Consider the following 22,435-nt stretch of genomic DNA (forward strand, 5'->3'; position numbering starts at 1 on the left):
ATGTTGAGTCTTTGTGGGGGAGGTACCCTTAGGGAAGACCGATATGGGTCATTTTAGAAGTTAAACTAAATTTTAACAAAATATTTGGAGATCCAATGTTTGGACCCATTCAAGTGATATCGTCCTAGCATTTTAGTGACATTTTTTAAATATTGGGGAGAAGTACCGGAAGTTGTGGACCGGTATTGGCCCATGAAATTAAGTTTGGATATAATGTGACGAAGACCAAATGTTGGAACAAATCGGTTGAACAGTTCGAGAGTTATAGTGCTCTTCGACAGCCACATATGGTGACATAGGGATATTTTCACCTTTCGGGCTGTTTTCCTAAGAAATATGGACTTTCCCCTGAAAAAACTTTTACCGTCGTAATGGAGGTAGCGAATGCAAATCGCTTCAACAAAAATCAAAGTGATTCGAGATCAGGGGGCCTATTCTGTAACTTTTTAACAACTTTACTCATTGTTTATTTTACAACAATTTCATTTGTTTGTTTTATTGTTGTTACAAAAACAAAAGAAATTTAAACAATATCGATAGTTGTTAAAAGTTACAGAATAGGCCTACAGGTCTTAAAGTGAACTTATCCGAAATTTTGTGTGAGAGATACCAGATGGAGTAGACAAATGTAGTCCATATTCGAACCTGATCTATATCTGGTAGATATATAAGGATGTGCAAAGTATGGATTACATCGGTCACTCCCTTCAAGAGTTATCGTGCGCACAATTTTTCCGAACATTTTTGAACTTTTGTGGGGGAGGTACCTGAAGGAGTGGACCGATATGGCTTATCTTCGAATTTAAACTATGTTTGGACAAAATATTAAGAAGGCCAAATTTGGACCGAATCGGCAGATCCGTTCGAGAGTTATCTTGCGCTCCATCCAGTACACACGGTGTCATAGGGGCTTTTTGCCTGATTTCCTCAAGAAGTATGGACTTGCCCCTGATGAAACTTGTACCGTCGTATGCGGGGCAATGAATACAAATTGTTGCAACCAAAGTCAAAGCGATTCAAGAGCAGGTCCTAATCTGAACTTACCCGAATTTTGTGTGGGAGGTAGCCGAAGGACTGGACCGATTGAGTCTATATTGGAACCTCATCTTAGTCTAATAAAAATGTCACGATGTGCAAAGTATGGACCAAATCGGTTACTTCCTTCAAGAGAGACATTTTCGCCTTTTTGTGGGGGAGGTACCGGAAGGAGTGGACCGATATAACCAATCTTCGAACTTAAACTTAGTTTGGACAAAATATTAAGAAAGCCACATATTGGACCGAATCGGCTGATCCGTTCGATAGTTATCGTGCGCACCAGCCAGCTAGACAGACGGACGGACATTGCTCAATCGACTCCAAATTGTCTGAACACATTTCGCCCAAACATACTTGGGGTCTAAAACCATTATTTCGATGAGGCACATTTTGCCCGTATGAAAGTGTATACACCCTCGTTAGCATAAATGCTGAGGGTATAAAAATATGGTTGTATCTATATTGTAATACCATTTTTATACCCTTAGCCTTTAGGCTAGAAAGGGTATATGGCGAAAACCAAAAATGTTTTACAATCGATGAATCCGAGTTTCACCCATTCAGAATGCGCGAACTGTTAACATATTCTATATAGTATGATTGAAATTCTATAAAATGAAGTGTTTTAGGAGGAATCCCATAAGGTCGACCATTAAAATTAATTTACGTGGAAGCTGTGTTGGCATCAATGTAGAAAAATAAGTAAAAATGGGTTGAAGCCAACAGGTTTTTTTATGCTCCCTTCCGATTTCTGGCTTAACCTTACATTTTATAGACATATGCCCAAAGAAAGACTCAAAGAATACTTCATGGGCAATATGATACAAGTGTATCATTTTTCGATATATCCACTGCATCCGCCTAAAATTGATGCTGACATTTTGAAGCCGGAATTTCGGGGTTTTTTGATTTTTTTTTTTTTAATAATTCGGACGCGCAACAAGATAATATTCAAAATTCATAATAGGATTATAGAACTCGTGATTTTACGTCGTTTAATGCATATCTCATGAGTGTGCTCCTTACAGCATCCTAGTAATTGCAGTCTAAAGGCCAATATTTGATGCGTGAATTTTTGTTAAAAACCTATTTTTATACCCTCAGCATTTATGCTAACGAGGGTGTATACACTTTCATACGGGCAAAATGTGTCTCATCGAAATAATGGTTTTAGACCCCAAGTATGTTTGGACGAAATGTGTTTCAGACAATTTGGAGAAGATTTAGCAATGTCCGTCCGTCTGTCTCTCTGTCTGGTGCTCACGATAACTCACGAACGGATGATCCGATTTGGTCCAAAATTTGACTTTCGTAACATTTTGTCCAAACTTAGTTTAAGTTCGAAGATGGGTTATATCGGTCTACTCCTTCCTGTACCTCCCCCACAAAATTTCGAAAATGTTCGGAAAAATTGTGCGAACGGTAACTCTAAAAGTCAGTAACCAATTTGGTCTACACTTTGCACATCGTGAAATTTTTACCAGACATAGATGAGGTTCCAATATGGACTCTATCGGTTCACTCCTTCGTGTACCTCCCACACAAAATTTCGGAAAAGTTCAGTTTAGGCGCTGCTCTCGAATCGCTTTGATTTTTGTTGTAACGACTTGTATTCACTGTCCCCCATATGACGGTACAAGTTTCAGCAGGGGCAAGTCCATACTGCCTGAGAAAATAGCCTGAAAGGTACAAAAAAGCGATCTGGCGGATCTGCCTATTCGGTCCAAAATTTGGCTTTCTTAATATTTTGTCTAAACTTAGTTTAAGTTCGAAGATTGGTTATATCGGTTCACTCCTTCAGGTACCTCCCACACAAACTTTCAGTTTAGTTCAGTTAGTTCAGTTTATGACCTGCTCTCGAATCTCTTTGATTTTTGTTGTAACGACTTGTATTCACTGTCCCCTATACGACCGTTCAAGTTTCATCAGGGGTAAATCCATACTTCCTGAGAAAATAGCCTAAAAGGTGCTAAAAACCCCTATGACACCGTGTGTAGTGGTTGGAGCGTAAGATAACTCTTGAACGGATCTGCCGATTCGGTCCAAAATTTGGCCTTCATAATATTTTGTCCAAAGTAAGTTTAAGTTCGAAGATAAGCCATATCGGCCTACTCTTGCCCCACAAAAGTTCAAAAATGTTCGGAATATTGTGAGCACGATAATTTTTGGAGGGACTGACCGATATGGTCCATACTTTACACATCGTGAAATTTCTACCTGACTTAGATGAGGTTTCAATATGGACTCAATTGGTCCTCTCCTTCGGGTACCTCCCACACAAAATTTCGGAAAAGTTCAGTTTAGGACCTGCTCTCGCATCGCTCTGATTTTTGTTGTAACGATTTGTGTTCACTGTCCCCTGTACGACGATACAAGTTTCATCAGGGGTAAATCCATACTTCCTGCGAAAATAGCCTAAAAGGCGCAAAAACCCCCTACTACTCCGTGTGTGGTGGTTTTAGAGCAAGATAACTATGGAAAGGATCTTCCGATTCGGTCCAAAATTTGGTCTTCATAATATTTTGTCCAAGCTAAGTTTAAGTTCGAAGATAAGCCATATCGGTCCACTTTTTTAGGTACCCCCCCCCCCCCCCCCCCCCCCCCACAAAAGTTCAAAAATGTTCGGAAAATTGTGCGCACGATAACTTTTGAAGGGACTGACCGATTTGGTCCATACTTTCCACATCCTAATACATCTGCCATATGTATATCAGGTTCGAATATGGACTATATTTGTCCACTCTATCCGGTACCTCCCACACAAAATTTCGGATAAGTTCACTTCGATTTTTGTTGAAGCAACTTGCATTCGCTGCCTCAATTACGATTGTAAACGTTTTTTTAGCGGCAAATCCACACTTATTGAGCAAACAGCCCGAAGAGTGTAAAAACCCCCCTATGGCAGCATATGTTGTGGCTGGAGATCCACTTCCATAACGGTCAATGTCGATCCATTCCTTTTAGATCCTTAATCCTAATCAACATTTTTGTCGTTTCATACGCCCAAAATTTTTAAAAACACATAATACCAAATTACAACCGATTCGATGGCCAAATGGGACAAATATCTTAAAAATTCCTTAAAACTACGACGCGTCACTTTGTATGGGGGCTATACGAAAACGTGGACCTTCATAGCCGGCTTTCAATACCAAAAGTCCTCTACGTACATATAATAGATTTTTCCGAAATTTCATCCACTTACTTCAATCCGTTCGGACGCTAGAGTGATTTCCACAGACGGACAGACGGACGGACATAACTATATCCATTTAGAATTGCACGCTGATCAAGAATATATACATATATATTTTGTGGGGTCTACAATGATTATTTCGAGTAGTTACAAACGGAATGACAAACTTAATATACCCCCCATCTTATGGTGGAGGGTATAAAAACAACAAGTTTAAAGTGGGATGTAATTAAATTTGATTACTTTAGGGGATGGCAGAGAAGACTAGTTTCGTCCAACGCCACTTGGACTCATCAGTTCTCTTAGTTCTTTGTATTGAAACAAAGAACCTTTCCCCAAGTGTGACTGATGAATTCGTTTAAATGCGAATTCAACCGAAACACCTAAAAACTCTCGTAGCCGCATATGTATGTAAACGAATTTATTTTTTTTTTTATTTATTTTAATTAGTTTTAAACACACATCTTATTATTTTTTTAATTTTCTACAGTTTTTTTTTTATTTCTTAGAATAGTCATATTTATTTATTTATATTATTTTTCAGATATTGTTTTCCTATTTTCATTTTTTTTTATTATTTTTTGCGACATAATAACAAATGATACTTTAATTATGTGTATAATACTCTCAAGAAAAATAATAAAATAATAAATAAATAAATAAATTTTTTAGTAGGATAATGACAATGTCATATTTTAAAGTATTTTTATTTAAATTAATTTTAAACACAACAATTTTTTTATGTTTCTGCTGTTTTTTTTTTTTTTTTTTTTTTTTAAATTTCTTCGATTAATTTTTTTATAATTTAAATAATTAATTTTATTTTGTATTACATTTCTGATATTGTTTTCGTATTTTTATTTATTTATTTTACTTTCTTTATTTTGGCGACATAATAAAAAATGTTTTTGTCTTATATATCCTTAATTCATTTATTTTAATAATATTATAATGACAAATAGGCAAAACATTAAAATTGAATATTTTTTTTTCAAAATTTAGCATCTGCATATTTGATTTTCGATTTTTTTATTGTGACATTTTAATATTTTTTTCTCAGATATTGATACGTTTTTTAGGTTTTATAATATTTTCATGACAAATAAACAAAACAATTTTTTATATTATTTTTTGAATATTTCGCTTTTGCTGATTTTTGAGTTCACATTTTTTTTTAATTTTTCGAAATTTCAAATTTGCTATTTTTTATTTTTACGACTTTATAATTAATATTTTTGTATAATATATCGATTTGTTGTTGTTTAAAATGACAATTTAAGCATAATTTTATTGTTATTATTTATTTAATATATTATTTTTTTAATATTTCATAATTTTTTGTTTAACTTTTTTTAGTTAATCTTATTTGTTATTTATTTTAATTTTTCATTTAATTTTATTTTCCAATTTTTAGTTAATTTTATTTGTTATTTATTTTAATGTTTCATTAATTTTTTATTTAATTTTATTTTCCAATTTTTTAATTAATTTAATTTGTTATTTATTTTAATTTTTCATTAATTTTGTTATTTAATTTTAATTTACCAATTTTATTTATTATTTTTTTTAATTACTTTCCTTTTATTTTATTAATTTATTTTTATATACTTTTAATTATAAAATTAAAAAAAAAAAACAAAATTATAAATTAATTAATAATGAAACCTTACATTTTTAATACAATTTCACAGCTTATTTATTCAACACTTTTTTTTAAGGAACACTTGTTGATATTTTCTTTGTTGTTTTTCACTTTTTCAGGAACCATAAAAATATTTTATTTACATTTAAATTTTTCAACAAATTATTTTAATATTTTTAATAAGATTTCATCAGGCAATAAACCGGCAAATTGAAAATATTATTTATTTCATAAGACAGACACACACGTTAATGGAGAGGTATTCAAAACAAAACTATCACCTAATCGGAGGTTTACGTTTGTTTTTGTTGTGATTTGAAACGTGTTGTTGTTGTTGTTGTTGTTTTTCACTTTATTTTTAAGATACACGACGATAACGCGTTAATTTTTTTCGTTTCTTTTCAATACCGACGGATTTTTACAACATCGAAGAAGACCGTTTACAAAGATGTTGTTGTTGAATTCTGAAGACAGTCATGTCTCTTGTGGTGGGTAGGTAGGTAGGTAACTGACTGACTAACTGTTCGCTAAATGCTGCTGTAGAATGTGATGTGTGATGGATACAATCGACTACGCGACCGGCGACGATGCAACGACGGCGGCATTGATGTTTATGATGTTGATGATCGGTCGCTCGTAGAGAGGATCGGATCAAGTAATTCAGAACCACGACGAGACAACAATAACACACACACACTTGCTAAGGTATTAAAAACAAAACAAACACAACGATCGGAGGAGAAACAATTCAACAAACAAAACATTTAATTTTAACGTGCTCGAACGTATGCCGCAGGGATCACTACTATTTGTTGGCGTTGAACGCGTAAAGAGCGTGGTGAGCATACTAGAGATAGAATTCAGAATTCAGGCCCACAAACCCACACAACAAGTGTTTATTATGGGGGGCCACCATCCCCACCCAGCAAAACAAAAACAAAGAGAGAGCGAGGTAATCCATTAAAAATTTACGCACTCATTCATTGAATAAAATTCATTAAATAAATGAGAAGAGATCACGATCGCCTAAAAAAATTCATTCTCTCACTCTCTTGGTGTATAAAATGCCGGCAAGCACATAATTTGCTCTTAATAAAAAAGAGTCTGATAAAACAAGAATTGTTGTATTATTTGGCCTTTTTGGGGGGAATTCCCACTTCTCTCTCTCTCGTTGTTACATGGGGAGGGGGTCATTACATTATGAATGAATCATTTCATCACATTAATGACGTCTGTTATGGCTTGCCAAAAAAATATCTGTGAGTTTGGAAGTACCTATACTTCTGTCAATAAGCAGGTAAGTTAGGTTGATCGTTTGGTTGGGTTGTGGTGGTCTTCTACCAGTGGTCTATTGAGATTAGATAAAAATCGCAATAGGTAGGAGGTATCTAAAGGTGTTTCGCTGTTTGTTATTCACCTTGACGACAACATGTAAATAACTAGTAGCACCGGACATATTTTTTCTTTTTTAACGTATAGGCAGACAAGTGCGTAACTTAAGAAGCTTCTGGGGTGGGGGTTACCTCATTCATATTAATCTTGTAAGTATTGAACATTTGAAACGGTATGTGAGTCATCACATCTTTTTTTATATCAATCAAATGACGACGTAATGACCATAAGAAAAAAAAACAGAAATGTTGGACTAAAATGTGCTAGGAACAGATCAATAATTTTAACAAGTAAAAACGGAGTTATGCTCGGCTGGACCGAACTTTTTATACCCTTCACTGGGAACCTCAAATGTCAAATTACAGCCAGTTCGGACAAAAAACGTAGCAAACATCGTCAAAATACCTGAAATCCGAAGGTTCCGTTATATAAGGGCTCCATCAAAACATGGGCCTATGGTTAAAATGTTTGGTGTAGAAATTTAGTGTCCCTAGGGACCCTCAAATGATAAATTACTGGTAGCTCGATCAAAAAATGTAACAAAAATCCTCAAAATACCTGAAATCCGAAAGTAACGTTATACGGGGCTATACCAAAACATGGACCTTTATCGACAATTTTTGGTGGGGAAGTTTAGTGACCCTTGGGACCCTCAAAGGACAAATTATAGGTAGTTTCGTAAAAAAATCTAGTTAAATATTTTCAAAATACGAATAATCGGGAGCCACCTTTTTATGGGGGCTATACCAAAACATGGGTCTATGTTGAAAATTGTTGGATGTGTTTTGTTTTATGACCACTGGGAACCTCAAATGTCAAATTACAGTCAGTTCGGACAAAAAAGGTAGCATGCATATTCAAAATACCTGAAATCCGAAGGTGCCATAAATTTCGCCTAGTGGGGCCCTCAATAGGTCCATCCTCACAAATGAAGACTTTTCATCATTGGTCCATATTTCAAAATGTATACAATCAACCTCTAAGGGGCTTATTATATTCTTATAGTGGACCCAATGGCCAAGTTAGCTGCACTCGCCATGTATACCTACGCTCCATAAATTTCGCCTAGGGGGGCCCTCAATAGGTCCATCATCATAAATGAAAACTTTTCATCATCGGTCCATATTTCAAAATGTATACAATCTACCTGTAAGGGGATTATTATATTTTTATAGTGGACCCAATGGCCAAGTTAAATTTCGCCAAGGGGGGCCCTCAATTGGACCGTCCTCTTAAATGAAGTATTTCATCATCGGTTCATATTTTAAAATTTATACAATCAACCTCTAAGGGGCTTATTATATTTTTATAGTGGACCCAATGGCCAAGTTAGCTGCACTCGCCATGTATCCATACGCTCCATAATTTTCGCCTAGTGGGCCCTCAATAGGTCCATCCTCATAAATGAAGTATTTTCATCATCGGTCCCTATTTCAAAATGTATACAATCTACTTGTAAGGGGCTTATTATATTTGTATAGTGGACCCAATGGCCAAGTTAGCTGCTCCCGTCATGTATCCCTACGCTCCATAAATTTCGCCTAGGGGGCCCTCAATTGGTCCATCCTCATAAATGAAGTATTTTTATCATCGGTCCATATTTCAAAATTTATACAATCACAACCTCTTCCGGGATAATTACATTTTTATAGTGGACCCAATGGTCAAGTTAGCTGCACACGCCATGTTTCCCTACGCTTCATCATTTCGCCAAGGGGGTCCTCAATTGGTCCATCCTCACAAATGAAGACTTTTCATCATCGGTCCATTTTTCAAAATTTATATTATCAACCTCTAAGGGGCTTATTATATTCTTATAGTGGACCCAATGGCCAAGTTAGCTGCACTCGCCATGTATACCTACGCTCCATAAATTTCGCCTAGGGGGGCCCTCAATAGGTCCATCATCATAAATGAAAAGTTTTCATCATCGGTCCATATTTCAAAATGTATACAATCTACCTGTAAGGGGATTATTATATTTTTATAGTGGACCCAATGGCCAAATTAAATTTCGCCAAGGGGGGCCCCCAATAGGTCCATCCTCACAAATGAAGACTTTTCATCATTGGTCCATATTTCAAAATGTATACAATCAACCTCTAAGGGACTTATTATATTCTTACAGTGGACCCAATGGCCAAGTTAGCTGCACTCGCCATGTATCCCTACGCTCCATAAATTTCGCCTAGGAGGCCCTTAATAGGCCCATCCTCATAAATGAAGACTTTTCATCATCGGTCTATATTTCAAAATTTATTTAAAAAAAAAATATTTATTTATTTTAAGGGCATGCCTCGGATCGCATTGAAATTGTTTGCAGTATCAAGGGCAAATCAAAGGACCATTTCATGAGATAATGGGCCTAAAGCTATAAGAAATCTTGTCGGCACCAACTAAAATGATCGATGGGCAGCAATCCTATTGCGGAAGGTTCGCAGGTTCTAGCGGCAAAATATACCGGAATGCCAGCTCCCAACTCTTTTGGTCCGTGCCGAAATATAGAAGAATCCCGCACCATGCACATAACTACCTCGGAATGGACATGCGAGACACCCTAGCAGCCTCCCCAACAACAAAAAACACAGCATCTTACACCCCAAGTTGTTGTTCGGCTACCCGGAAATTCATCATTCCTACAATTCAATTGCAACAACAAATACTCGTCGAAAGAACATCATGGTCGCCGCGATTCAGGAAACAGAGCTTACCGTCACCTGTAGCTTGCAACGATGCGAATGCTACAACGTTTTGCGAAGGGGTCGTACAAGAAGCAGAGGAGAAGAATTTGCCTCTACCTTGCTTAACAGACCTACCAATGAATGTATGAAGAGTGGTGTATACAGTGTGGGATCGCCGAGGTAGAGTTGCTTAATGTGAACATACCGGCGAGATGAATAGTTGCGACTTGCGTTATATGCCCTGAACAGTCACTGCCCTCCGTTAGTTCGCTTTTGTAGACAATATCCGTATGGTGCTAGGGAACTTTAATGGTCATCATGTGGTTTGGCATTATTGTTCCATATTTTGCAAGGTGGACGAATACGCTCCTACGAGGATAAGAAGATATTGCCACATCACCATCGCGGCTCCCGGTCTGATAAATGACGTGTCCTGGCAACTCATCATTTCCGTTGACTCAGACCATCTTCCTATCATCGTCTTCTTTAAGATACTTCTTCTTTAACTTCTGACAGCCGTTATTTCTAAACATTTGGGCCATAAACCATGGAAAATCTGATTGGCAAGAGTTCAGCGAAATTACCATTCACCGCTTAAGGGAGTTAACAATTCCCTCAGATACTAGGGTTGCTAAGAGATTTTTCCGGGACATCATAACAGTTGCAGCTGCTCGAATACCCGGAATTAGCAAATAATCGTGATGAGCTTCGTCGTACGAACCCTGAAGACCCAGGAGTTGGAGAACTTACCCTTGAAGTCAACATGATAGTAGGCGAACATAAGTGGAAAAAGTGATCATCTGAAGCAATGCAACATTGGTACAGGGTTAAGTAAACGTTAGGCAAACACTCTCGAATCCGGGAAAGAAGGATGATGGAACGGCTGTTACTTTCAACGGCGTGACAGTAACGAATCCGAAGAGGTGCGCGTGTTATTTTAACCAGCAATTTATAGAGCATCCCTAAAGTGATGGGACGAAGAGGATTGTACTACACCGTGTAAGATCCCTCCCAACCGATGAGGTACCGTCACAATTTACGTTGAGCAATGTTGCAGATGTCAACCGAAACGCGAAATCATCCAAAACGTTGGGCCCACACGAAATCTCTGTGGTATTGCCTATGCAACTGAATGAACTCGAGAGTTAAGTATTTAACAAGTATCTTCAATCTATCGTTAGCCACCCATATTGTACCAAAGGTGAATCGTAAAGGCCGATATCCTTCTTATTGCCGGTAACAACGATTCTGAAGCAGCATTCGGCAGCCCTTTACTCGCGAGCAAGCAAAGAGAGATTCTCTCTCCACTCACTAATTGAAAAACCATGCACTGACAACAGTGTTTGCTCAAATTGTTGTTGTTGTGTGCCGATTGCTGTTATGAAGGCACTTCTCCTCCCCATTTTGAGAAACAGTTTCCCAATTACCCAACGTCAGTATGGTTTCGGACAACGCACAGCGCCACAAGAGCAATATACGCCATATCCACACAATTCTGTGAGGACTGAGAGTAGGCCATGCGACCGAACAGTTATGGTGGCTCTTGACCTATCCAAAGCCTTCAACCATGCCAAGAAGATATGGAAGGCAATCCTCCAGCAGTGTTTAATTCAGTCAATTTTGTCAGAGCAGGAGTAGCTGCCATCATTATTTAGGACCATGCCAAAATCATGTATATTAGGACTCGTATGTCAGATATATATTCACTGGACAATAGCCGTAGACTATTTCCGCATTTTCAGATACAATAGCAGGAACCTATGATTTATCCTAATGAGGATATTTTAGTTTATAGTACTAAAATACGTAATTTTTCAAAGTCCGATCTGGGTTATCAATATTTTCCCTATATATATTGACCATAGATATTCCAAAAACAGTTTGGATCGAGAACACATAATCTTCTGAAAGAATTTATTATGAAAAAACATCAATAAAATATATTTTGTGACAGCAGATAACGAAAATGTAAATAAAAACGGTAGAATATGGTCCTAAATCATATATAAAAAGCGAAAGCTTCTGGAGATGTTAAATACTATAGCTACAAATTTCTTTTGTTCAGAGACTCATAATGAAATTTGATTTGGAACATTTCTTCTTTTGACACAATCCCCAAAAAGTGAAGTATTTTAGGTGATTTTGACTCAGTATGGAATAAATTTTAATTAAGAGTCCAAAATTGTAACAAGTAATTTCTACCTATAATATCTAATTTTGTAACGTCATTTTCTTAGCAAAGTATTTTACTTAGACATATTGTTTTTCCTGGGACTTACAGTGAAATTTTGAGTAGAATATTTCTTCTTTTAACAGCTTTCGTCTAAAACTAAATTGCATATTACTTGCATGCATCAACTCGAAAAAAGAACAAAATAATTTATTAAAAAAATGTTTGGGTGTTTTGTTGGCAAATTTGATGTATATATTTTCTTGATATATATTGTAAATACACATTTCATATATTCGGCGACTTTTATTGAAATTTGATGTAGATTATTTTTGTCTTTAACATCTTCTGTCTAGAATGAAGTTTTGTGGGACAAAACTTAATAAACTCAGATAAAGTACAACGTTAACCCTAAAACGTGATTTTATTTTCGGCAGATTCTTGGAGTTTAGGTACGATTTAGAGTTTTGGTGTATTCGGGGACCTATAGTAAAATTTTATGGCAAATATTTTTGTGGAATATTTTGTTCTGATGCGATCACGTTTTAAAGGAGTTTTTAATCATTTTTGAAAAAAGGGGCCAAAAAGACCCCTTTAGTGACTCGCATGAGGGTTAATTTTTTCATCAAAAGATACCCCGAATTGTTGTCAGTAATATTGCCAATGACACTTTATACCTTAAATGCAAGGATTCCAAGGAATTTGTTGTAGAATATTTCTAAACCTGTAGAAATGGGCGGAATTTGCCACGCCTATTTTGGTTACTTCCCGACGTAAACTTTCAAAACGCCGATACATGTGTCTTCTTTTTTTTCGGTCCACTTTCATAATTTGGCCGAATTATCTTGTAATTATTTTTTGTGTAGTACAGTGTTACTGGTAGGTAACTCGATCAAAAAATTTAATAAAAATCTTCAAAATAGCTAAAATCAGAAGACACCATTATATGGTGGCTTTACCAAAGCATAGACCTATATTGGCATTTTTGGAAGTTTGGCGACCACTGGTAACCTCAAATGTAAAATTTCAGATAGTTCGGTAAAAAAAATTTAGCAAAAATTCTCTAATTACCTAAAATCCGAAGGTACCGTTACTATACCAAAACCTGGAGCTATGTTAACAATTTTTGATGGATAAGATATGTGACCACTGGGAACCCCAAATATCGAATTACAGGTAGTACGGTCAAAAAATGTACATATCGACGCCTCCAAACAATAGTATGCTAAGTCGACTTAGCATGTTTTCAAGTTCTTTACATTTTTAAATTTAACGTCCTTTAACTTAAATTCTGTCAAATTTTGGTAATGATCGGACAATCCGAACAGAAGTTATAAACAATTATTGACTTAGCATAGTACTGAAGGTCAAAGAAATTTCCAAACTTTTAGAGCTTGTCCTGCAAAACTCTCTTTTCAGAATTAGCAAACTATTATTTGGAGGTGTCGAACGTCCTTTAACTTAAATACTGTCCAATTTTGGTAATGATCGGTCAATCCGAACAGAAGTTATAAGCAAATATTGACTTAGCATAGTACTGAAGTTTACAAAAAATTTCAAACTTTGAGAGCTTCTCCTGCAAAACTCACTTTTTAGACTTAGCATACTATTATATGGAGGTGTCGATATGTAGTATCTCGAAAATAGGTAAAATCGGGAGGTGTCGTTATAATTTGTGACCACTGTCAATCTGAAATGTAAAATTACTGGCAATTCGGTCAAAAATTTAGCAAAAATTTTCAAAATACTTAAAATCCGGAGGTACCGCTATATAGTGTTTATACAAAATTATTGAAAATTATTTTTGGAGAAGTTTTGTGGTCACAGGTAACTTCAAACGTCAAATTACAGCTAGTTCGAACAAAAATGCAGATAAAAACCTCAAAATACTCAAAATCCGGCGGTAGCGTTCTACCAAAACGTGGACCGATATAGCTGATTTTTTGGTGCAGAAGTTTTGTTACCACTGGGAACCATAAATCACAAATTACAGGTAATTCGGTCAAAAATGTAGCAAAAATCTTCAAAATACTTAAAATCCGGAGGTACCGTTTTTATCTTCACACCCATTATATGATGCCTAGGTTGGCAGCCATTGGTCGAATCACTTTTGGATTCGGGTCAATTCGGTACGAAAGAACCCGCTGTCGTGAGATTGTTTTAAACGTTTGTGGAGGAGTTACCCGAGGTAGTTAACCGATATGGTCCATCTCCAAATTTGGAAGAAATATTATGTTGTACAATATTCGAACCAAATCGGTTACTCAAGAGTTATGGTGCGCACCATCAAGCCAGACCGACCGACATAACTATTTCAACTCAAAATTGTTGGAAACAAATTGTGTCTTAAAATATTTATGTCTGGTCTAAAAACATTATTTCAATGGGGCACATTATTGATTGTGACAAAGATTGGCTGACTTCCGTATTGTTAGTTGCTTTGTATTCGGGCATGAACCTAGGAGTTCTTAAATCGAGTTCCATAGTAGAGTTATTTTATGAAATTGCAGTAGTAAGTGAAATCGATTTAAGAACCCCTAGTTTCATGCACGAATACAAAGCAACTGACAAAACGGATGTCGGCCTTTATATACACCCTCTGCAGCCATTCCATTGGACAAACTATCAATTATTCGCCGTGATTGACTGTCATGGATCGATCATTGCTCTTCATTCGAATATTATTATTTTACATATTTCATTTCATTTCATTTCATTTATTTATTTTTTTTTGTATTAATGATACGCCGCTGCGTACCCCGCACACATTAAGTATTATTATTGTTGCTGATTGTTGTTGCTACTGGTGCTGGTGTTGACTGTCTACCCCAATAAGTGGTGTTGGGGTCTTCAAATGTCTTATCGCGCTGTTCGGCCAGCCACACGACAAACAAAAATCATTTTTTTCTTCTTTACATCAACAACAATAAGAAAACGTAAAAGAAAACAAAACAATAATACACATACGCACACATGGAAACAAGCGTTCCATATATCATATACTAAAGTGATACGGCCGGGTTGGCAACGACGAAGACGATCATGACGACGACAAACAACGACACGATGAAATGAATTGGCTGATGGTGGTACTACCACAACAATTTTCTTGTAAATATTTCAAAATTCGTACATCCAACCATCCGTCAAGCAAAAAATGTGTTTTTGTTCTGCATATGACACGAAACGACGATCAATAACGAACGACACACACATAATATCGGGTCTCGGGTCGTGCTTAGTTTATTTTTTTTCGTAACGCCGACGTCTTACTTTGTTTGTTATTTATTTTTCCCGAAGATTTGCAAATTTTGCTTTCGATGACCGGGGTGTGATTCCGTTTCTTTTATTATTTTTTGTTGTTGTTTTGTTTGGACTTGTTGTTGTTTATTTTGCTCGTAAAAATACGTAAACCGATTGTTGATCGGTCTATCATCGATCACTTGCTTAAAGCATGAAAATCGCTCGCTGACCTAAAGAAGACATTTTTTCATGTTGAATAAAAACAAAATCATCAACAGGCCGAACCGGACGACACTGGCAGGGCGGCCAGTATTTTCTCGCATTTCGGTTGGGAGATAACGGAAAAATAAGAAATTTTATTGCTCAGCAGCTGAGTTTGATGTTTGAAAGAGAGTGATCAGAAATGTGAAGAGAAAAAAACTACCTAAAAGAGTTTTTTCTTTTATGGAACAAAGAGAGTGTGAGAAAGCTTAGAAGTGTATCCGACCAGCATGTAGATTTTTTTCAATAAAACAGCTTCTTTACATTAATCATTGTTATTGCAATGAAAATGTCGTATAAATTAGATCAAGAAGCTTATTTTCTTTGATTAATATCTTCTATTCGGCGGTCAACAAGTGATGGTGGTCGTATCGAGACGAAAACGAAAGAAGAACCAACTCATGAAGGAAAGGTCTTGGGGTAAGTGAAATAAAAATAAAGTATTTTATAAAATTGGTATAAGAACAAGTAAAAATGTTTCAGTCGGCTTTGCCGACAGAGATATACCCTCAGCTAATGTGAATTGAAACTTTCATCTACACGCAGAGAAAAAAATATGATTGATCCAACAATATTCGAAGAGCAAAATATGTATTGTAAAGATATTGTTAAATTCCAAATGTAGTATTGTGATTCCAACAATTTGGTTTTATTAAATCCAAAAATAGTTTTTGTCAACTGGACAATAGTTCTCTCTTTTCTTCGACAATTTTTTCTCTTCTCTCGCTATTCGATGCCGTGTTGAAAAAAAAAACAATTATGGTGAGTTTTGTTTGTATGACATGATGCCTTTATCTTTGTTTTTGTGTGTATGTATACCAACAATGAGACTCTTGTTTTTATTTGTTTCATTCTTCTATCTTCATTGTGCTTTGAGGTTTGGTGTTATACGGGAGTTTGTTATGGTGTTTAATTATTCCTTATGTTGTGGTGGGTGCTTGTGGCTTTTTGTTTGTCTTTGTTGTCAGCCAATGCAGCAAACCATGTATTGTGTTCATCAATGATTGCAATATTATACGCGACATTTATATCCATGTTATGTGAAAAATGTATATGAGAAGTATATACACTCAAATCAAAAATTTCTGGGCTGGTTTTCTGGGTTGACAATACTTTTTGTAAACAAAATTAGATTATGATAGTTCCTACAATCGGTATTGTTAACGATTTTTACAATATTGCTGAAATTCGAAAGTTGTTTTTTGTTTTCTATGTTTGGAACAAAAGATGGTATTTTTGGATTTGGATTTCAATGTTTGAACAAAACAAATACATTTTTGGAACCAAAACAGATATTTTTGTTCCAACAAAAGCGAAAAATATTTTTTTCTCTGCGTGTATGGACCGATTGAATGTATTTAGGGTCTCTTCAGAATTTTGTGGCCCTTTTTGGACATTTGAACTTTCCGGCAAAAATGTGGATTAGGATCAAAGTTCAAAACTTTTGCGGAGGAGGGAATGGGCCGACATAGTGCATTACGGCAGTGGATCTTATTTTGAGAGTCATATCCTTTCGATAGATATCGCGCCCACTAGTTATTTCAGTGGGTTATCGTACACCTGTTGGACCAGTATGCCAGGAAGCATGGTCTTTTCCACGGAAAACATAATAGCTTCGTTCCTAATTTTTAATAGTAAAACTCGTAAAAGAAAGAACTGTAAAAAAATTGTTCTCACACAAAAGTTTTTTGAAATAGTTCGGGAACGGAAAATGGAAAATCTCCGAACAGACCCTAAACTGTATTTGGAAACAAATGTTGAACTTTTTGGGGGAGGTATTCTAAAGAGAGGACCGATATGGGCCATTTTATACCCTCCACCATAAGATGGAGGGTATATTAGGTTTGTCATTCTGTTTGTAACTACTCGAAATAATCATTGTAGACCCCACAAAGTATATATATTCTTGATCAGCGTGCAATTCTACATCGATATAGCCATGTCCGTCCGTCTGTCTGTCCGTCTGTGGAAATCACTTTAGCGTCCGAACGGATTGAAGTAGGTGGATGAAATTTTGATAAAATATATTATATGTATGTAGGACTTTTGGTATTGAAAGCGGGCTACGTAGGTCCACGTTTTCGCATAGCCCCCATACAAAGTGACGCGTGACGCGTCGTCATTTTAAGGAATTTTTAAGATATTTATCCCATTTGACCACAGAATCGGTTGTAATTTGGTATTATGTGTTTTCAGAGGCTAAAAAATATTTCTACCAAAGTTTGTTTACATAGGTCCTCGTTTTGGTATAGCCCCCATATAACACCCCGTATGTAGTACGCGTCACTTTACGATATTTTGAATGTATTAGTCCCATTTGACCACAAAATCGGTTGTAACTTTGTATTATGTGTTTCCAGAGGTTAAGAAACATTTCTACCATAAAATGTTTATATAAGTCCACGTTTTGATATAGTCCCCATAGGACGATACCTCCCGATTTTGGGTATTTTGAAGGTTTTAGTCTCATTATCACACCGCAAAATTTGTTGGTATAGGTCCACGCCTTTATATAGCCCCCATAGAACTTACCTACCTCATATTCCCCAGAAATGGCTGACATTTGGTATTTAGTCTTCGGTGGGGGTATACAACTTTCTCCCAGAAACTTGTCGGTACAGGTCTACGCCTTAGTAAAGCCCCCATAGAACGGTAACTCCCGATTTTCGGTATTTTGAAGATTGTGACCTCAATATCCCACCGAAGTGACTGAAATTTGGTGGTAAGTCTTCGTTAAGGGTATACAACTTTCCACTTGAAATTTATCGGTATAGGTCCGCGTCTTCATATAGCCCCCATAGAACGGTACCTCCTGATTTTTGGTATTTTGAAGTTTGCGACCTCAATATTCCACCGAAATGATTGAAATTTGGCAGTTAGTCTTCGTTAAGAGTATACAACTTCCTACCTGAAATTTGTCGGTATAGGTCAACGCCCTTATATAGCCCCCATAGGACGATATCTCCCAATTTTTTGGAATTTACTTCAATACAGTTCGTGGTGGAGGGTATAAAAAGTTCGACCCGGTTTAAAGCTTTTCTTACATGTTAGAAGATTTATTAAGTTTGGACAAAATATGACGAAGGCCAAATTTTGGACTAAATAGGTTTATCAGTCCGAGAGTTATTGTGCTCTCCAGCTACTACATATGGCGCCATAGGGCTTTTTTTACATCTTTCGGGCTGTTTTCCCACGAAGTATGAACTTGCCACTGAAAAAAACTTTTACCGCTGTAATTGAGACAGCGATTGCAAGTTGCTTCAACAAAAATCAAAGTTATTCGAGAGCAGTTCTTAAAGTTAACTTATGCGAAATTTTATGTGGGAGGTACCCGAAGGAGTAGACAAATGTAGTCCATATTCGAACCTGATCTATATCTGGTAGATATATTAAGATGTGCAAAGTATGCACACATCGGTCACTCCCTTCAAGAGTTATCGTTCGCACAAATTTTCCGGATATTTTTGAACTTTTGTGGGGGAGGTACCTGAAGGAGTGAACCGATATGGCTTATCTTCGAACTTAAACTAAGTTTGCACAAAATATTACGAAGACCACATTTTGGATCGACTCGGCAGATCCGTTCGATAGTTATCTAGCGCTCCAACCACAACACACGGTGTCATAGAGGATTTTTTGCACTTTTCTGGCTATTTTCTCAGAAAGTATGGACTTGCCCCTGACGAACCCTCTACCGTCGTATGGGGGGCAGTGAATACAAGTTGCTACAACAAAAATCAAAGCGATTCGAGACCTGGTCCTAAACTGAACTTTTCCGAAATTTTGTGTTGGAGGTACCCGAAGGAGTGGACAGATTTAGTCCATATTGAAACCTCACCTAAGTCTAATAGAAATTTCACGATGTGCAAGGTGTGGACCACATCGGTTACTCCCTTCAAGAGTTATCGTGCGCACAAATTTTCCGAACATTTTCAAACTTTTGTGAGGGAGGTACCGGAAGGAGTGGACCGATATAACTCATCATCGAACTTAAACTAAGTATTACGAAAGCCAAACTTTGGACCAAATCGGTTCATCCGTTTGAGAGTTATCGTCCGCACCAGCCAGCCAGACAGACGGACGGACATTGCTAAATCGACTCAAAATTGCCTGAAACACATTTCGTCCACACATCCTTGCGGTCTAAAACCATTATTTCGATAAGACACATTTTGCCCGTATGAAAGTGAATATAAATATAAAGTATTTTTATAAAATTGGTATAAAAAAAAAGAAATATTGTAGAAATCACGAAGTTTCACAAAATTTCAATTATATTGGCTTTAAATTGAATTTGACTTTGATCCCGTACGGATCCACCGATTTTGATATTGGCTTTAAATTGACATTGAAATTCGAATTTCATTTCATATGATAGACGCCTCCTCGAGAGGCCTTCTATACGATAGAAGTCTCTTCAGGAGGATTTCTATGCGATAGAAGCCTCTTACAGAGGCCTTCCATACGATATAAGTCTCATACAGACGCCTTCTATACAATAGAAGCCTCTTCTGTAGTCCTTGTATAAGTCAGAAGCCTCCACTGAAGACCTTTTGTACGATAAAAGCGTCCATTGGAAGCCTTCTATTTTATAGAAGCCTATACTCAGGAGGCCTTCTATACTATAGAAGCCTCCTCAGGAGGTCTTCTATACGATAGAAGCCTCCTCAGGAGGCCTTCTATACCATAGAAGCCTCCTCAGGAGGCCTTCTATACCATAGAAGCCTCCTCAGGAGGCCTTCTACACGATAGAAGCCTCCTCAGGAGGCCTTTTAAACGATAGAAACCTCAGGAGGCCTTCTATATGATAGAAATCTCCTCACGTCAACTTTGTCCAACCGCCGCAGAGCATATACTTAAGTTCGATTTAAGTGTTGGGGAAATAATTCCCATTCACAAAGCGATACCTCCCGAATATATGTTCCGGTTTTCTTTACCGAAGTTCTCAAGTACAGCCGACAAACTACGTATAAAATAGACGTGTGGCTTCTCCGCAGTCTCTATAAAAGTACTAGTCAGCCTGTGTTGAGCAGGTACCGCGCTCATTGCAATCTCCAAGCTACATGAAGCTTCTGGCGCTCATCAAGCTCCAAGCTCTTAGCAAGCTCCCGGCGCTAAGCACGCTTTGATTTAGCTCATAGCTAGTTCCTACTAACCGAAATTTATCCCCATTACACCTGAATGCTCCAGATACGAGGAATACACAGATTATCTCCAAGCCGACGACATTGGAGTACATCAGAGCAGAGTGAATCTTCCCTTTACCTCCGACCCGAACGTACTAATCCAATTACAATCCAAACGACGATATCATCAACCCAATCACTGTCCAGCATATAGACGTGACAGCATTCGACCCAAAATAAATCTTTTGACATCAGCACCGGACCACTGTCCACCACACAAGTTAAACGTTTTCTTTTATGTGCAGTGTAGGGCCTGTTCGAGGATCGTTTTGAAACTATCCCCGTATGTAATACTTGAGACACAGGAATTACCTCTGTCCTATTGGAATGGATCGATGCGATGCTGAAATGCTGCATTATCAATTCGCGCATAGGTGAGAGTTCCGAGAGTTAATATAGGAACACTACAGGGTTGGGAGTAGAATTCTCTCACCTCTACTCTGGCTTCTGGAAATAAATGAAATTCTTGTGTGTTTCGACCACCTGAAAACTAAGGTGGTAAGTGGCAAAGCTCGGCCCATGACAATTGTCTTAGATTGGCAAGGGTTCAGAGAATTTACCGATCACTGCTTTAGTTGATTGTCCATTCCCCCAGATGTTCGATTAGCTGAGAGAACTTTTTCTGCAAATCAAATACCCGAAATTATACCAAAATTCTCAGCATACACGGCGAAAATACACGCAGAGAAAAAAATATGATTGATTCAACAATATTCGAAGAGCAAAATATGTATTGTAAAGATATTGTTAAATTCCAAATGTAGTATTGTGATTCCAACAATTGGGTTTTGTTAAATCCAAAAATAGTTGCTGTCAACTGGACAATAGTTCTCTCTTTTCTTCGACAATTTTTTCTCTTCTCTCGTTATTCGATGCCGTGTTGAAATAAACAATTATGGTGGGTTTTGTTTGTATGACATGATGCCTTTATCTTTGTTTTTGTGTGTATGTATACCAACAATGAGACCCTTGTTTTTATTTGTTTCTGTTTTGTTTCATTCTTCTATCTTCATTGTGCTTTGAGGTTTGGTGTTATACCGGAGTTTGTTATGGTGTTTAATTATTCCCTATGTTGTGGTGGGTGCTTGTGGCTTTTTGTTTGTCTTTGTTGTCAGCCAATGCATTAAACCATGTATTGTGTTCATCAATGATTGCAACAGTTATATCCAAGTTATGTGAAAAGTGTATATGAGAAGTATATACACACAAATCAAAAATTTCTGGGCTGGTTTTCTGGGTTGACAATACTTTTTGTAAACAAAATTAGATTATGATAGTTCCTACAATCGGTATTGTTAACGATTTTTACAATATTGCGGAAATTCGAAAGTTGTTTTTGTTTTCTATGTTTGGAACAAAAGATGGTATTTTTGGATTTGGATTACAATGTTTGAACAAAACAAATACATTTTTGGAACCAAAACAGATATTTTTGTTCCAACAAAAGCGAAAAATATTTTTTCTCTGCGTGTAACTAATAAGCGTTTTGAGCTTCGTCGTACAAAACCTGAAGAATTGGGGAGGGAAAATAGCTAGAGCTTACAAAGTCTCCAATTTTTTTTATTAATATAATCAAAATAAATGTTAAAATTTAAAAATAACATTATAATTATTAGCACATGTACA

General features: G+C 36.7%; 2 protein-coding genes across 12 annotated transcripts in view; one reads left to right on the forward strand and one right to left on the reverse strand.

Annotated features, from left to right (window-relative positions):
- Positions 1 to 22,435, reverse strand: part of NFAT (nuclear factor of activated T cells 3) — a 275,534-nt gene that overhangs the window by 161,495 nt on the left and 91,604 nt on the right. Inside the window, exons 1-2 of one of the 6 annotated variants that reach the window (XM_073976621.1) lie at positions 15,393 to 15,658; positions 5,905 to 6,410 (exon numbers count right to left, since the gene is read on the reverse strand). The exons of 2 other annotated variants lie outside the window; for them this stretch is intronic. The gene's annotated coding sequence lies outside the window, so the exon portion shown is untranslated. Of the gene's footprint in view, positions 1 to 5,904; positions 6,804 to 15,392; positions 15,659 to 22,435 lie in introns of those variants that run through there. 3 more of the 6 variants (XM_073976623.1, XM_073976622.1, XM_073976625.1) reach the window with 3 other exon arrangements.
- Positions 15,535 to 22,435, forward strand: part of LOC141398875 (RRP12-like protein) — a 116,207-nt gene continuing 109,306 nt past the window's right edge. The window contains exon 1 of one of the 6 annotated variants that reach the window (XM_073976634.1): positions 15,535 to 16,043. The gene's annotated coding sequence lies outside the window, so the exon portion shown is untranslated. The remainder of the gene's footprint in view (positions 16,044 to 22,435) is intronic. The other 5 variants (XM_073976627.1, XM_073976628.1, XM_073976631.1 and 2 more) reach the window with 5 other exon arrangements.

This window comes from Musca autumnalis, unplaced genomic scaffold, assembly GCF_047663935.1.
Source record: "Musca autumnalis isolate F117 unplaced genomic scaffold, ASM4766393v1 scaffold_3, whole genome shotgun sequence".
Taxonomy (NCBI): domain Eukaryota; kingdom Metazoa; phylum Arthropoda; class Insecta; order Diptera; family Muscidae; genus Musca; species Musca autumnalis.